This window comes from Adiantum capillus-veneris, chromosome 20, assembly GCF_014529385.1.
Source record: "Adiantum capillus-veneris isolate H3 chromosome 20, ASM1452938v2, whole genome shotgun sequence".
In the NCBI taxonomy this organism is placed as follows: Eukaryota; Viridiplantae; Streptophyta; class Polypodiopsida; order Polypodiales; family Pteridaceae; genus Adiantum; species Adiantum capillus-veneris.
Window position 1 is genome coordinate 110,934,072 of NC_140950.1, and position 15,141 is coordinate 110,949,212.

Here is a 15,141-nt window from a genome sequence, read left to right on the forward strand (position 1 = left end):
ACAGCTCCCCTGATGAGTTTTTTGCTGCACGAATCATCCAACCACGATTTATATCAATTCTCCATTTTCCTTTTTGATAAAGACTCTTTGACATCGGGTTACTTTCCGACCCATGATCTATCAACACAATGTATGGCTCTTCTAAGTCTCCCACTTTTACCAACATCTCAGTAGTTGCTCTTGCCCAGTGACTATTCAAGTAGTAGCTCTTGTGAGTGGTTTCCACTTCATCTTCATCATCCAAGAAGCGAACGTGTTTTACTCCTCCCCTAGACTTGTAGCATCCAACAATAGTTTCATCACCTTGTTTGCCATAGACCTGTACACCCTGTGCATTTAAAGTCTCTTCTTCACCCTGCACATGGATAGATTCAGTAAGAGACTGCCGCTTCCTCTTTATGATATCAATTACTTCTTCGTGGAATTCCCACTTTGCTATACCAAGGACCTCACCCAAGGTAAATTCCACCTTACTGTTTAGAATCCTCTCTTCCAAACCCTTTTTGAGATCCGTTGCTGCCTCTATATCGGATTGGAGTTTGTAGGCCGGACCCTTTGCTTTGGATCTTGCTGCATCCTTCTTCTTGTCTTTAGAGGCCTCTTGCATAGGCACTTCAGGGACAGGCATCTGTTGCGGGGAAGGTGTCTAGGAGGCACTGTGTCATTTCTACCTCCACTCCTCGTTGCCCGCTTTGAAGGCCCTTCATCCCCATTCTCACGCCTACGTTTCTCTTCAACAATGGCCTCATTTGCTTGACATTTGGCAATATATGCATGCACTGACAAAGAGTCCACAGGGTCATTCCAACCTGTTTCAAGCCGAATGCAATCTTCAGCTTCATGTAAAACCTCTGTAGTCATTTTACCCTTCATAGCAGAATCTATAGCGCATGGCCATAGCTCTCCAATGCCATCAGATTCCTCTTCTCCAAACTTGATTGATACTTTTCTTCTAATAGGATCCACCTTCAACCCATAGGCGGCTGCCTCAACCATTGAGATGGCATGGCTAGTAGCCATGTCCTCAACTAGTTTCTTCATCCCGCCTTTGCCAAAGTTTGTTCCCAAGATCTTACCTGTTTCACTTAAGTGAATTTTTCCATCTTTAAAGAAAACAAGCTCCTTTGTCAAAGCGTCTTTAAAACTTTCACAATCCCTCCTTCCATGGTATGTACTATCGCACCATATGCATCTATTGGCAAAGCTTTCTCTGGTTTGCGGTCTTTGCCCTGTAGATTGACCTGATGGTTGCCCCTTTTCTTCTAGCCTTGTAAGTTTTAACTTGAGCTCTTGCATTCCTTTGACAATATCATCTAGGATGGATTTTTCACTCTTTGGAACCACAATCACAGGCTTTATAGGACTCTCAGAAACACTTGGGGATTGAGTAGGGTTGACTATCATCTTGTCTCTTCATCGTTGTCGCTTAGCTAGTAGTGAAATGGCGTCTTTGACCTCATTCCAATCAGTCTTCAAACCCTGTTCCGCGTCCTTATCCTCAAGTAGTAGCTCTAACTTCTCTTGAATCTCTTTACCTGAGGCTTGCAAAAAGAACTCTCTCTTCTCCGAGTTTAGGGTAGCCTTTTCAGTTCTCAAAAGATGATCATAACGGTGTTCGAATTCCCTTAGCAATTCGGTAGGCGAGAGCCCCTCTTTTGGCCGAACTACCCACTCTAAGAAAGTCCTCTTTGTTACACTTTCGGAGTCCTCCATGAAATACTCTTCCTTCATGGATAATTTGAATGCTTCCCAAGTTGCCCCATGCTCATTTCTAATTCCCCTTACATGCTCTCTGATCTCGGGAACCACAGCAAGTTCAAAACTTTGCACCATCTCTGCTTCAGGCACTTGATGAAGCTCCATCTCCTTTACATATCCACAAAGATACTTTGTTACATCTTTGACTTTAAATTGGTCCAATTTCTTCACCACAGATTGAAGCAATTTGGTTGAGGAGAGCTCCCTCCTTTCTGCAGCTTGCTGCTGGTGCATAAACACTGCAAAAGCTTAAAACATTTGCATTGTGACTGGATCAAACCGAACCCCCTGTTTCTCTTGTTGCTCCATAGATTTAAACCTTTCTTTTTAGACCTTCAATGAAGCTTTTGAACCCTCACCCTCGCCTACTTCGCTTCGGGTTCACCAAAAACATGTCAAGAAGTGTGTAGTGCGACTAGGAAAGCGTCGGGCCTCTGACTGTGAGGATTCGTTGCAAAATCCAGCAAGGCGTAGATGATTTGAAGCCAAAAACACACTAAAAAAGAAAAAAAATCCAGCCATGAAAGATACACTTTGAAAAGGAACCAATACTAACTCAGAACTCATGTGTGTGTGAAGATTAGGTGTAGCCTTGCTCCCAGTTGCACAGATGCAGTGCTCATTCAACCTGCTAAAAACCCTAAATTTACGCTTCGATTCTTTGTCGTGACCATTTCATGGAAGCTTCAGTACTTCATTGGAGAAGCCCAAGTAGTTATTTGAGGAGGGGAAACCCTAATTGGAGGCCTCACAGCCTCAACCATGTAGTGGAAGCAGCACTGGAGAGGAATGGCTCTATCTTCTTGCTCATGTGCCCAAATGAGCTCATTCTTGGATCTAAAAATTCCCACACAACTTGAGAAAAAACTCCAGCATCGTGGATGTGGCATTTTGAGCTATTTTGGGCATTTTTAAGGCTATTTTTGACCATTTTTAGGTTATTTTTAGCCCAAAAATGTCACTTTTTGTCCATAAAAAGTCCAAACGAGCTGGGAAAAATCCCTAAAATTGTGGAAAATTCCCATTGGGCTCAAATTTCATGTTGAACCTCATTTTCCCACTTGGTAATCACTTTGGACACGTCTTTCATGCCAACGCACGAAACCTGCTATTTTTGGTCGAGATTGCCCGCATTGAACTTTCTAGGCAAAACGAGCGTTCCACTTCGAAACACTTGACATTTGTACATTACCAAAGAAAATTAAGCATATATTTATGTATAAAAGCATTCCATGGTGCCACGTTGAGGGCCTCGCTGTCCCCGCAAGGTATATATAGAGTTGGAACCGTGGCATCTATTTTCGCATATATCACACTATGTACATAATAGCATTTGGTCCCACACATCATAAACATTAAGAGCGATGTAGATAATTTAATTTCACATTATGAACGTGCCATGGCACGACAACGTGCTACTGGGATGGTCAGTGGACTCATGGCGATGACCTTGGACGCCATCTGGGAGGTCTCAAACTTGGTCTGATAGTAACCTCGTCCGAGAATCTGTACGTCCAAGATCTTGCCCACCTCTATGAGAAGGCAGGCCTCGAGAAGGTCACGCATCTCTCCTCTGCTAGGTCGAGTGCCGAGAATCTTACAGATGAATGAAGTCGCCTGAAATCGCTCTACCTCTATGGTAGGCTCGCTTGCTCTGTCAGCGAAAGAGCAAATCGAATAGTGGGCTCAGCGGGGTCGGGCGAGGTGGCTTCGATTGAGTCTCTCTGTGGCAGAGCTGGAGCCTCCATCTGTGTCTACTGCTGTGGTGTAAGAAAGGGCGGTGGGGAGATTCTGTAACTGGGTGCGCCGAGCATTGCCCCAAAAAATTAGTGTTGCAGGTGCCGAATTGTAGGAAGCTACCGGGAAGAAGGAAAGCAGGCGGGTGGGGGGGGGGGGGGGGGGGGGGGGGGGGGGGGGGGGGGGAAGGGTTGGGGGTGGCAAAGGCGGAAATTACGGGAGCAGAGGCAGTAGTGGGCGGGGGCGATGGGGGAGGGGATGACGGCGGGACAAGTGACAACGCGCGGGCAGGGGCAGCGCGAAACAGGGGGGCAGTGCATGGACAAGCAGGGATAGCGAGGGGGCAGCGAGGGCTGGCGGGGGTGGGAGGCAGCGTTTGGGGGGGGGGATAGCGATGGTGCAACAAGGGGAACAACAGGAATGAGTGTGACCAATAAAGAAGTAGACCAATGGCCATGCTCTCTCTCTCTTACACACTCTCTCTATAAATCTTCTATTGTAGAAGGTGGTCGCTAGATAAAACGAGTCAAGGATTTGACCCTCATTAATATTTCTCTTTTGAATGCATAGAAGTAGGCAATGATATTAATGAGGCGGTTATTTGTAGGCAACATGAAGCTCTCCCCACTAGCAAAATTGAACTCACCAAAATAAGCAAGAACCCCTTTACAAATTATCGTATTATAGAGGGAGTATGAGGTACATTTGCCTCATTGGAATTTACATTTGTACTTACACCACTAAAAAGAGGCAAGAAAGTTTCATAAATGTCCAGTGAGTTTACATGATTGTCTCTAGTACATGACAACAAAGTTGAACAAAATCTTCCACAAACACAACATCACGGGAGACCAAAATACACTTTCTTGGTGGATGGTACAACTTGTAACCTTTGCTTTCAACACCATAACCAAAAAAAACACATTTGACAACCTTATCATCCATTTTTTTGCGTTGCACGTATGGCACTAAATCATAAGCCAAACAACCAAAAACACGAATGTGCTCAATAGATGGCTTTCTATCATTCCATGCTTCATATGGAATCATAGACTGGAAGGCTTTCATAGGACACCTGTTGAGTACATAAGTGGCACACATGACAGCCTCAAGCCAAAATAAATGTGATAAAGCTTGACTCTTGACCATACATCTTGCCTTTTTGGTAAGAGACCTGTTTTTCCTCTTAGCAACACCATTTTACTAAGGCGTATACGGCATTGTACATTGGTGTTTTATCACACAACTAGCCAGAAATGCATTAAATTCATGAGACATATACTCCCCCCCTCGGAACGGAGGGTACAAATAGTACATTTCGAGACATTTTTAGTCATAGAAAGAAATTGCTTGAAGCGCATGAACACTTCAAAATTAGCTTTCAACAGATATACCCATGCATGCATGGAATAGTCATCAATGAAAGGCACGAAGTACAAGTAATTTCCCAAGGACGGAGTTTGCATAGGCCCACAAACATCACTGGGCACAAGTTGTAATCTGCATGTACCACGAACTGACCCATCCTTTGGAAACTTAGCATGCTGCATGTTACCCAAAATATAGCCTTCACATACATGTTTGACAGGTGCTTCAAGAGGCGACAAAGAAGCAACCATATCAGATTTTTGCAAATGCAGCAAACTGGAAAAATTCAAATGTCCAAAGCGTGCATGCCACAATTTTGCATCTGAAATAGCCCTTGAATAAGCAACTACATTTGCAAAATTTTGTCCATACTTGTCATGCAAAATGAGCTTATATAGCCCAAGGCACAAAAGGCAAGAATCAACAATTTCATCACCAAAATTGAGATCATGAACTGTACATCTGTCATCCACAAATTTGACTACAAGTACAAGTCTAGCAAGTACAGAGACAAACAAAAGATTCTTCTTGATCCTAGGTACATAAAGTGTATCAAGAAGTGTGAAAGAGCTGCCATTTGCAACAGTAATCTTTCCAACTCCTTGAACCACATAAGAGGCATTGTTGGTACACACTAAAAAAGAACAAAAATCTAGCCATGAAAGATTCTCTTTGAAAAAGAACCAAGATCAACTCAAAACTCTTGTGTGTGTGATGATTTGGTGTAGCCTCACTGCCAATTACACAATTGCAGTGCTCTTTCACCCTCATAAAAACCCTACACAAACGCTTCAATTCTCCGTCGTAGCCATTTCATGGAAGCTTCAAAACTTCATTATTCATTCCCAAGTGGCTATCTGAAAAGGGGAAACCCTAATTGGTGGCCTCACAGCCTCGAATACAGGGTTGGAACAACACGGGACTGCACTAGCATACCTTAGGTGTAGGCTTTGTAACCCTTCACAGAGGAGGTTGTAGTGCTGATATTGATGTTCTAAAATGATCCCTCACTTCTCATAGTCACGGCACCGTGAGTGATGTGGATTGTTTAGCCATTTTTGACCAATTTCAGGTGTTTTTTGACCATTTGTGGTCATTTTTAGCCCAAAAATGCCCTTTTTTGCCCGTAAAAAGTCCAAACGAGTTGGGAAAATCCCATTGGGCTTAAATTTCATCTTGAGCCTCATTGTGGGAAAATCTTAAATTGGGCTTAAATTTCATCTTGCCAAGCAATTTGGATGCATCTCTTCCATCCGCGCATGAAACCTGCTATTTTTGGTCGATATCGCCCGCATTGAACTTTCTAGGCAAAACGAGCGTGCCACTTTGATACACTTGACATTCATACATTCCTAAAGAAAAATAGGCATATATTTATGTGAAAAAGCATTTCATAGTGCCACATCGAGGGCCTCGCTGTCCCTGCAAGGTATATACAAAGCTGCAACCGTGGCATCTATTGACGCATATATCACACTATGTACATAATAGAATTTGGTCCCACATAGCAAAAGCATTGAGAGTGAGGTAGATAATTTAGTTTCACATTATGCACGTGGGACGGTACAACATCCACCCCCTCTAAACGTGCACATTCTCCAGCATGTGCCACACATAGCTTTTGCAAGTTCAATCCTCATTTAAGTCAGCATACATATCGATTTCATCATCACTTGAAGCAAAGTCCAGTGCATCATCATCTCTTTCTTCATCCTCATCCATAACATGTTCATCAGAGCCTTCATTTTGACATTCTTGTGAAACAAAGGGATCTGTATCGCCTCTTCTTTTGAACAATTTAATTCTTTTCCCTGCAATGGGAATCTTCATTTCTGTACCATCCAACTCATGCAAGGTATAAGTTGCATTTCTATGTACATGCTTAACCATGTAAGGGCCAAACCATCTCTTTGAAAGCTTTCGTATCGCTGAATATTGGTTTTCAAGACTACTATCATACACCAACACCCAATCACCTTCCTCAATAGCTTTAGGTCTAAGCCTGTGCCTTTTATCAAATCTGTCCTTATTCTTCAACCTTGCATCTTTTAATCGTTCTATTGCAATCTCAATATCTTGAGGCCTTCTTTCTAATTGTTGTATGCGCAAAGCAAGAAGGTCTTCCCTACTCATTCAATCTTCCCAAGGGAATACATTCCATGTGGGAATTACATCCTCAATTGGCATTATAGGTTTCTGACCATACATCAACTCAAAAGACATATAACCAGTAATTGAGCTATGAGTTGTACGATCAGCCCATAAAGCATAAGGCAATAACCTAGGCCACTCTCCCATTTTACCTTTGCAAGCCTTATCCAAAGCTTCAATGATAGGAGGATGTCCACATTCTGATTTACCATTCCCTTCAGGATTGTATGCAGTAGTGAGAGCGAGTTTAATGCCCAATCTAGAGAAAAAATCCCTTGCTTTGTCAGCATCCAACTCACCCCTATCCGTTGTTATTTTTCCAACACAGCCATAACGGCTAATTACATCATCGAAGAGGAGCTTACATATCCCTTCTGTGCTTTTTGTTCTTAGAGCACGACCTTCAACCTGATTAGTTAAGTCTTCTCGCACTATGTATCTCATTTTCCATAAACCCAATGGCATTATAACCAAATCTACCACCCACTTATAACGCATGGCCAATGGGTAAGTAGAGTGCAAGCCATCACGATGACGTACATTTTGATACATTTGACAGGTTTCACAAGACTCCACAAAGTGAGAAACCTCTTTATACATACCTTTCCACCAATACCTCTCTTTCATTATAGTAAAGGTGGCCCACATCCCTGTATGTCCAGCAGAAAGACTCTCATGAAACTTTTTCATAAGCTCATTTTGTCCTTATCATTCACGACTCTCAACGGCATTCCATTTCTTTCTTTTGGATGCTTCCACAAGTATCCATAGGCATTTTTGCGTATTCTTTTGAACTCTTGATCCGTCCACCCTTCTTGCCTTGTTAGAGTGCTCAGATAATGTCCAATGAGCAACCAATTACCTTGATATAGGTCCTCTGTAAATGACTTGAGTGCATTTGGTAGGAAAACATGATCACCCTTGGCATGAGAGATATTATAGAATCTTGTGCCTACATCATCGCCCTCGACAACCATGTCTTCTTCATTTTCATACCTTGATCTTGTAAGCATATCTGCGACCGGATTATCTTTTCCTACAATATGCTTAAATTCTAGATTTAAGGACTTTATGTAGGCAATCCATCTCAACATAGCAATGTCAGGAGTTGAGCAGCTTGTGTTTATTCCAAGAAGAGGTAGACAATCAGTCTCCACTATTACATTTGCACCTATCAAATACTCTTTATTACATCTCAACACTGTAACTGCTCCCCATAATTCCCTTTTCACCTATGGATAATTTCGTTGACAAGCACTTAGGACTTTTGCTCCAAATCTCACTACATATCGCTTACCATCTTCATCATCTTGGCCAGTCGCCCATCCAATTCATGTGGGGCTAGTCTCTACTTTCACAATCACATGTCTTCCACAATCATAGTTTACTTTCCTCAAAGTTGGTGACATAAGCAACAACTTCTTTAATTTCCTCATGGGATGTGTATGCATTTCTTCCCATTGAAACTTTTGGTTCTTTCTCAAAAGTTGATACAAAGGCTCTGTTACATGTGCATAATGTTGAATCCAAAAAACATAAAACACGCATGCACCCCCTGGAAAGAACCTTCAAACCTCAGTGAAATTTATGAATTTCTTGTTCATTCTTTGAATTACATCAATCTTTGCAGGACAAGGCCTTCTACCATATGGCCCACACATATGTCCTACAATTCACACCAAACACTGACTTTTGGCCAGACAAGGTAAGGTTCACTTCTTCCAACCTTGACAAGATCTTATCACAATCATTGATATGGTTTGCCACATACTTGGGACACCCCCTCAAGTCCAGAGCCACATCTATATCACCTACATCACATCCTTTGATTGGCACATCATCAAGGAAAGGCATTGTAGTTTGAGGTATGAAGTCACGTAGGACTTTGTTCATACCATTCATCATATGTGCAACGGAATGAATTGATCCCTGAGGTAAGGTGCACATCCTTACTAGGCCCAAAGGTTTCCTCATGGTAGTCAGGTCCCTGCTTTCCATTGATAGTTGAAACTGATCATACCCTGAGTACAAATCTCACATAGAATATATTGCCCTTCCTACAAATGCCTCTGCAAGTTCATCTACAACTGGCCCTGTACCCACATTTATGATTGTCACCTTGTTTACAAGTTGCATATCCTGAATAAAGCGTATAGAACCATTTTTCTTTGGAACTGTGAACCACCTCAATATGGAGCACAAGATGGATCCAAAATACCCATCTTGATCTTTTCATTAAGCAACTCAATGAGTTTTGGCAAATGAGCCTTTGGAACTAGAATAGGACTCAAGTTCCAAGGTACATGAGGCATCACCATTGGGGCAACAATGGATGGATCAACACATCCTATCTCATGCGCCTCGAATGCAGAAGCCTTTCCGTGTTTGGCAAGAATTTCTTCAAAGCATACTCTTTCAACATCTGTCAAACTGTCCTTGCAACCAATCTTTAACTCCTTCAAAGTATCATGTGTAAACGTATGTCCAATCTTGCTTGGCTCACGAAGACTAGGTTGCAAAGTAGCTTGATCAATCTTATCCGTACAATGTTTTGGTAGAGGTAATGCCACTGGTTTCACTTTCTTTGCCACAGACTTGTACTTGGTCTCCACTCGTACATCAACACCTTGAGAATTTTTTAAATCCTCAGTGACTTTATACATTTCTATTGAGCAAACTTTCATAGCCTCATTTTCCATACGCAAATTGCAATCCGCTAAAGACTCCAAGTCTTACATAGTATCCACAAACGAACACTCATCAAATAGTCCTGTAATGCATTCATCATTTTCTAGAAAACCATTCATCTTTAAACTTCTTTGTACACTATTTACATGTAGTCGTTTACCCCACTTTAAGTCCTCACACTTTGTAAAAGCAATAGATCCATAGTCTCTTAATCCTACAAAACTTGTAGAAAATGTTTCCTTTGCATATACGTCACGCGAGAACTTCTCTTCTTGTACCACTGCAATCCCACTCTACAATGGTACATGGACAAAACCCCTCATATCCCTATAGTCCTTGAATTACTTGTTTGTCTTTGGCAAGGGTTGCTCTCTAAGACTTTCGCGGCTCCTTTCATGGTCCACACAAACAGTAAGAAATTGTATTGCACGCTTCCCATCCCTACTTCTTATCCTAGCATAAGCTGATCCATCGTCCATTACCTAGGTTTCCATGGGAGTAGCAGTGATGTATGGCTGCCCAAGGATCAAAGGCTATGTAGGCATCTCCTATACAATGAAATTCTGGTAATCTTTCACATCCCGTTGATCCGAGCCTATCACAAATTTTTGTTTATCATATTTTGTTGGTTTTCCTTGCTTCTAGAGGTTTACAATAAAAGAAAGAGTGAGAACAACCTCTTGGAAAAAAAATTTTAAAAAATGATTTGATAGGAATTTTTTCTTGACTAGTTCACCGGAGGTGAAAGGTAGAGGGAGAACCTAGTGGTAAAGGGAAGGGAAAATATGTAAATGTGAAAAGAAAAGATATGATGTGGTTGTGGAGCCATGCACCCATGATTCAAGGGTCATGAGTGGCTCATATCATCATGGCTTTGGAGCTATATGATGATTCAAACAAATGGGACCCAATTGGAAGACTTGGTAAAGGAAGGAACCAGACACATGATTTTGCTGAATTTTTAAAAAATACTTCCACTCCGATCCAAGAAAAGTTGTCTTCATCAAAGTTGTAGCTGATGAGCTCGAGATTCTGGCCATATTTTTTTTATAATTTTTGCGTCTACGGTCTAGGAGATATGGCCAAAATGGCGGACGCCAATTTTTTCAACTGTGGTGGAGACCACCCCCTCTACCTTTACACACACACACCCTTCCTTTTCCACATTGAGACCTTCTCTAAAAATCAGCCATTAGTCTTTTCACCCTCCTCTCCTTCCTCCTCTCTCTCAAGCTCAAAAACCCATCAAAATTCCTCTTCTAATCACCTCTCAAGTCATGCTTAATCTTGTTGTAATTCATAAGTTCTCATTCAACCCCTTTCTATTATTACTAGATATGTATTGATTTTATGTAGATTCTTTACATTTTAAAATAAGGAAGCTCTTGGACTCAAGCTATGGAGGAAGGAGTGAAGACAACACAAGTGATGATGGAGCTAATTGGTCAACAAATCACTTGGAAGGAGCTTCTTCATTGGTTGAATGTCCCTAATCAAGCTTCATTTGTACAAATTACACTTGGATCTTAACCTCACTCCTAATCACTCTCTTTCCTATATAAAGAGGCCTTCCCCTTTGTAATTTCAAGCCTCCCTCAGCCCCATTGAGTCTTTGTATCACTCACCATGAGCCCATAAGCTCATTCATTCACTCTATTCTTGCACATTCTAGAGTGTAAATTGTTTCATGCTAGTAACCTCTCCTCCTCTTACTTATGTTAATTAAGAGAAATCTTTTATATGTGTGTGAGAGTGCTTGATGTGATCTTGGCTAATCCTTGAGTGGTTGTTTGGTAATCTACATGACTATTTGTGTTGGGAGTGTTTGAAGTCATCCATTCCTTGTACACACACTAAGGTTAATGCTTCATTCATAGTGATCTCTCTCTCTCTCTCTCTCTCTCTCTCTCTCTCTCTCTCTCTCTCTCTCTCTCTCTCTCTTTGTGTAGCGGTCCTAGCCCACGCTTCCAAGACTAGGTGGTGCCCTCATCTCATTTCCCTTGTGGCGCAATGGAGTTTGTTTTGGTGTAGAGGCCGCCATTCCAAATTTCCTTCGTCATAAATTGGTGCCCCCACGGAGGAGTTCTCAAGCAGTGCTCTGTCAATCCTATGAAGGAAGATCCATCAAATTCTCCGAGACTTTCACTATGGTCTCCCCAAGAAGCTCGAGAAAAGAAGCGTCTTTATCGACAAACGGCACGTATGCGGGTAAAGAGAGTTAACTGCACACACCCTTCTTTGCTTCAAGGAAAATATTGTAGTCATCAAGTCCCTAGGTCAAAAAATTGTGTTGAGTGCTTTGTGGCTAGTGTGAAGACACTTCCTTTGAAGCCTCGACTTCAGGTGGTGAAAGCACTCTAAAACTCGGGTATTAACAAGTTTTTGGAGGGGGAGCTACACATCAATGGGGTGCGGTATTGGCAAGAGGCTACATATGGTGATGCACTCCAACTACTACTAGCAAGAAGGCTCAAGGTGGTTGAGAGGGTAGCCATCGAACCCTATGAACTCTACAAAGCTGAAGATGGTCACACCAAAGCTAGGCTAATCACTGGTGAGCAAATTCTTTGCATCTCTCAAATGGTGGGATCCAAGAGAGCTTAACTTCAATGAAGTGCTTCATGGAAGTTTTTATTTAATGCACCAATGATTAATCCCATTTTCTACAAATTTCAATCAGTTCAGAATATTAGGGTGAATGTGCGCATTGATAGAAAGATTTTTTTCCAAGAAAGATTGGTCTTCTATTTTGGAGCTGAGAGGTTGAGAGAGATATTGTTGTCCCCTGACCCTATAATATTTCCTATTTTGGAGTATAATGTATCTTTTTATGTTCACATCTTCATCTTGCTTTAAGCATACTCCATGAATCATAGGGATTTATATGGACCTTTCCAACCTCTTGCTAGACAAACTGTGCTTATAATAGCTAGCACAAAGCTTAGGTTCCAAAACATCATAAGGGACTTACTAGGCCCTCGTCGTCTAGCTGAGATTAATGCATCTATCAATCCATTTATTCTACCCTTAATAAGATATGATTTGGGCCTAGACGTTTTCATCTTTGTGCTGTATTGAGAGGAAGGCAACCCACTTTTATGATGGCTTTCCCAAATTTTTTTGGGCGTAGTGGGGAAAATGCTGGGGATTTTTTGGATAACTTGGAGATGGATTTCCTTGTCTCTGGGAGGGATGACGAAGCATTGAAATTGAGAGCTTTTCCTTTGGTGCTCAAAGAAGAAGCTAGGGTATGGTTCCAGGCTCTAAATCCAACCCAAAGAATTGATTGGGAGGGATTGAAGGCGGCTTTCCTACAAAGATTTCAACGAGCCAATTTGGCAGAAGAACTATGGCAACGGCTTCTGGCCCTTCATCAAGTTGACCCTCATGGTTATGCAACCTATGAGGAAGGTTTTCTGAAACTTTGGGGGCAATGGTCAGACTCACTAAACCCTGGTGAGCGAGCTCCCAATTGCCTCCAAAAGGATCGATTTATCTCAGTTTTGTACCCCTTGCTAAGGGAGAAGGTAAAGAGAAAATTTCCAAATGCTTTTGAAGATGCCTTAAGAATTGCTAGGGAAAAGAATAGAAAGATTCTCTATCAAGCCCAAGCTGGCCAGCTAGCTTTGGGAGGCAATATCACAACTATGAAAGCTTCTCACATACCTCCAAATGTGCCTAATGCACCAGACCTCAATAGAGGTCAACAAGAAGATATGCTCCAACAAATAAACAATCTCACAAACCAGCTAGAGGGGTTGAGAGTAAATCTTGTGCAGGGTGCAAGAAGGCCTATTGAGGGAAATGGTGGGAATTGGCCACCAATGCGATGTCAAGCAAGGGAAATGTTGTGTTACAATTGTGGGGAAATTGGCCACGGCATGTATAATTGCCCTCATCCCAGAAGATATGACTACCCTGTCAGAGGTCCTCGACAACAAGTAAGTCCTCCCCGTGCTAGAGCTCAAGCACAAGAGCAACCGCAACCTCAAATTTTGCAGCCACCTCGTGCTCAAGCTCAAGCCCCTTCTACTCAACCAAATGTGAGCATCATAAGGATGGAGGAGGTCCTCAAGGGCAGAAGCAACCAGGAAGAAATAGCTAAAGGGAAGATGAAGATAGATGAAGTGGCTACAATGCCTATCAAACGTGAGCGTGTCCAAGATGAAGTAGGTAAAGAAACAAGCAAGGATGCAAGCAATGAAGCAAGTACATCTCGGGCAACTAAAGATGAAGCCAAGAAGAGAAAGACCCGTAATAGGTCTCAAATTGACATCTCTGATTTCCCTATGGGATCTCGGACACAACCTTATGACTTGACAACTGATGTGAGTTCTCAAGGACCAAAGATTACTTGGCCACAACTACTTCATATCTCCCCAAAGCTTCGACGACAATGGTCAAAAATGGTGAGCACGAGGGCAAAGCAAAGTAAGCTAGTAAGTGTAATCAAAGCATATGGTCTCAAGGATATAGTGCCTTTGGTGGAGGCTCAAATCAAGGGACAACGGATTCCAAAAACTTACATTGACAGTGGAGCAGAGGTTTGTGTCATGACAGAAAAGATAATGCATCAATTGGTTTTAGAGGTAATGGAATCATCAAACTTTAGGGCAAAAATGGCCAATAATGTCTCTGTCACTTGTGTGGGTGTAGTGAAAGCTTTGAGAGTTTTTGTTTTTGGAATCACTACAGAGGTTGATACTTATGTGATGCCAGTAAAGGGAGAAGGACACCCCCTTATTTTAGGACGACCTTGGCTCATGGGTATAGGAGCTAGGCAAGATTGGGCAACAGGAGACTTGGAGTTGAGGCCTCGCATGGGTGGCCATAGTCGGAAGGTGGTTTATAACCTAAAGAATGGGTGACAAGAGAACCTTGAACTAGAGACGTCAGCTGATGAGTGGAGCTCAAGTGGATGCTCCTCATCCATGGACGAGGAAGAGAGTTCAAGTGAAGAGAGTGATAGCACTGTCGAAGTCATGGGCGTCACCATAAAGGAAAATACCTCATCAGAAGACAACCCAAGGATCCAAATGGAGAATGTGTGGGATGCCAGCCTAGAGGAGATGTTATCCAAGGATATAAAGGAAGAAGAAAAGGAGGGTTATGTAAATGTTCTCAAGAAGCATGCATCATTGTTTGTTTCTGATTACACTCACATTACAGGTGTCACTGCAGTGAAGCATCATATCCATCTAAAAGAAGGGAGCAAGCCAGTAGTACAAAAACTAAGAAGATTAGGAGTTGTGCAACAAAATGCACTGTTGTCTGAGGTGAAGAGACTCTTAGAAGCAGGATTCATATACCCAGTAGAAGATTCAGAATGGGTCTCCCCAGTAGTGGTGAGGCCAAAGAAGAATGGTAAATGGCGAGTGTGCGTGGATTACAAGCCACTAAATGCTGCAACAAAGAGGGACCACTTCCCTCTCCCATTTC